Source organism: Schistocerca americana, unplaced genomic scaffold (genome assembly GCF_021461395.2).
Source record: "Schistocerca americana isolate TAMUIC-IGC-003095 unplaced genomic scaffold, iqSchAmer2.1 HiC_scaffold_16, whole genome shotgun sequence".
Classification (NCBI taxonomy): Eukaryota; Metazoa; Arthropoda; class Insecta; order Orthoptera; family Acrididae; genus Schistocerca; species Schistocerca americana.
The window spans coordinates 12,241,070-12,244,396 of record NW_025725687.1 but is presented as its reverse complement, the minus strand read 5'-3'; positions in this window follow the sequence as shown (position 1 = coordinate 12,244,396).

Here is a 3,327-nt window from a genome sequence, read left to right as displayed (position 1 = left end):
AGGTGAGGTTCAAATCATAGAAAGTTAGAGTGTCAGTCATCTTGTACTTAAGTCGGCATTGTGCCTCTTGTATTAAATTCGGATGCAATTTCTGTGTTTCATCATCAATGAGATGGTCCAAGGGATACAGTAAACCTGAAGTGAAGCATTGGAATCTAAAACTGGACTCACAGCAGAGGTTCAAATCATAGAATGATAGAGTGTCAGCCCTCTTGTACTTAAGTCGGCATTGTGCCTTTTGTATTAAATTCGAATGCAATTCCTGTGCTTCATCGTCAATAAGACGGTCCAAGGTATACACTAAAACTGAAGTGAAGCATCGGAGTCTAAAACTGGACTCACAGCAGAGGTTCATATCATAGAAAGTTGGAGTGTCAGTCCTCTTCTACTTAAGTCGGCACTGTGCCTTTTGTATTAAATTCGGATGCAATTTCTGTGTTTCATCGTCAATACGAAGGTCCAAGGGATACAGTAAACCAGAAGTGAAGCATCGGAATCTAAAACTGGACTCACAGGAGAGGTTCAAATCATAGAAAGTTAGAGTGTCTGTCCTCTTGTACTTAAGTAATCATTGTGGCTTTTGTATTAAATTCGGATGTAATTTCTGTGTTTCATCGTCAATAAGAGGGTCCAAGGGATACAGTAAACCTGAAGTGAAGCATCGGAACTTAAAACGGGACTGACAGGTGAGGTTCAAATCATAGAAAGCTAGAGTGTCAGCCCTCTTGTACTTAAGTCGGCATTGTGCCATTTGTATTAAATTCGGATGCAATTTCTGTGTTTCATCATCAATAAGAAGGTCCAAGGGATACAGTAAACCTGAAGTGAAGCATTGGAATCTAAAACTGAACTCACAGCAGAAGTTCAAATCATAGAATGGTAGAGTGTCAGTCCTCTTGTACTTAAGTCGGCATTGTGCCTTTTGTATTAAATTCGGATGCAATTTCTGTGTTTCATCATCAATAAGAAGGTCTAAGGGATACAGTAAACCTGAAGAGAAGCATCGGATTCTTAAACTGGACCCACAGGAGAGGTTCAAATCATTGAAAATTAGAGTGTCAGTCCTCTTGTACTTAAGTCGGCATTGTGCGTTTTGAATTTAAATCCGTTGCAATTTCTGTGTTCCATCGTCAATAAGAAGGTCCAAGGGATACAGTAACCCTGAAGTGAAGCATCGGAATCTAAAACTGGACTCACAGGAGAGGTTCAAGACATAGAAAGTTAGGGTGTCAATCCTCTTGTACTTAAATCGCCATTGTGCCTTTTGTATTACATTCGGATGCAATTTCTGTGCTTCATCGCCAATGAGAAGGTCCAAGGGATATAGTAAACCTGAAGTGAAGCATCGGTATCTAAAACTGGACCCACAGGAGAGGTCAAATCACCGAAAGTGAGAGTGTCAGTTCTCTTGTACTTAATTCGGCATTGTGCCTTTTGTATTAAATTGGGATGCAATTTCTGTGCTTCATCGCCACTATGATGTTCCAAGGTATACAGTAAACCTGACGTGAAGCGTCGGAATCTAAAACTGGACTCACAGGGGAGGTTCAGATCATAGAAAGTTAGAGTGTCAGTCCTCTTGTACTTAAGTCGGAATTATACCTTTTGAATTTAATTCCGATGTAATTTCTTTGTTCCATCGTCAGTAAGACGGTCCAAGGGATACATAGACCAGAAGTGAAGCATCGGAATCTAAAACTGGACTCACAGGAGAGGTTTAAATCATAGAAAGTTAGAGTGTCAGTCCTCTTGTACTTAAGTCGGCATTGTGCCATTTGTATTACATTCGGATGCAATTTCTGTGCTTCATTGCCAATAAGAAGATCCAAGGGATACAGTAAACCTGAAGTGAAGCATTGGAATCCAAAACTGGACTCACAGGAGAGTTTCAAATCATGGAAAGTTAGTGTCAGTCCTCTTGTACTTAAGTCGGCAATGTGCCTTTTGAATTAATTCCGATGCAGTTTCTATGTTTCGTCATCAATAAGAAGGTCCAAGGGATACAGTAAACCTGAAGTGAAGCATCGGAATCTAAAACTGGACTCATAGGAGAGGTTCAAACCATAGAAAGTTAGAGTGTCAGTCCTCTTGCACTTAAGTCGGCATTGTGCTTTTTGAATTTAAATCCGATGCAATTTCTGTGTTTCATCGTCAATAAGAAGGTCCAAGGGATACATAGACCAGAAGTGAAGCATCGGAATCTAAAACTGGACTCACAGGAGAGGTTTTAATCATAGAAAGTTAGAGTGTCAGTCCTCTTGTACTTAAGTCGGCATTGTGCCATTTGTATTACATTCGGATGCAATTTCTGTGCTTCATTGCCAATAAGAAGATCCAAGGGATACAGTAAACCTGAAGTGAAGCATTGGAATCCAAAACTGGACTCACAGGAGAGGTTCAAGACATCGAATGTTAGAGTGTGAGTTCTCTTGTACTTAAGTCGGCATGGTGCCTTTTGTATTGAATTCGGATGCAATTTCTGTGCTTCATCGCCACTAAGAAGGTCCAAGGTATACAGTAAACCAGAAGTGTAGCGTCGGAATCTAAAACTGGGCCCTCAGGAGAGGTTCAAATCATAGAAAGTTAGAGTGTCAGTCATCTTGTACTTAAGTCGGCATTGTGCCTTTTGAATTTAAATCCGATGCAATTTCTGTGTTTCATCGTCAATAAGAAGGTCCAAGGGATACAGTAAACCTGAAGTGAAGCATCGGAATCTAAAACTGGGCTCACAGGAGAGGTTTAAATCATAGAAAGTTAGAGTGACAGTACTCTTGTACTTAAGGCGGCATTGTGCCTTTTGTATTAAATTCGGATGCAATTTCTGTGCTTCATAGCCAATAAGAAGGTCCAAGGGATACAGTAAACCTTACGTGAAGCATTGGTATCCAAAACTGGACTCACAGGAGAGGTTCAAATCATAGAAAGTTAGAGTGTCAGTCCTGTTGTACTTAAGTCGGCAATGTGCCTTTTGAATTTAATTCCGATTCAGTTTCTATGTTTCGTCGTTAATAAAAAGGTCCAAGGGATACAGTAAACCAGAAGTGAAGCATCGGAATCTAAAACTGGACTCACAGGAGAGGTTCAAATCATAGAAAGTTAGAGTGTCTGTCCTCTTGTACTTAAGTAATCATTGTGGCTTTTGTATTAAATTCGGATGAAATTTCTGTGTTTCATCGTCAATAAGAGGGTCCAAGGGATACAGTAAACCTGAAGTGAAGCATCGGAACCTTAAACGGGACTGACAGGTGAGGTTCAAATCATAGAAAGCTAGAGTGTCAGCCCTCTTGTACTTAAGTCGGCATTGTGCCATTTGTATTAAATTCGGAT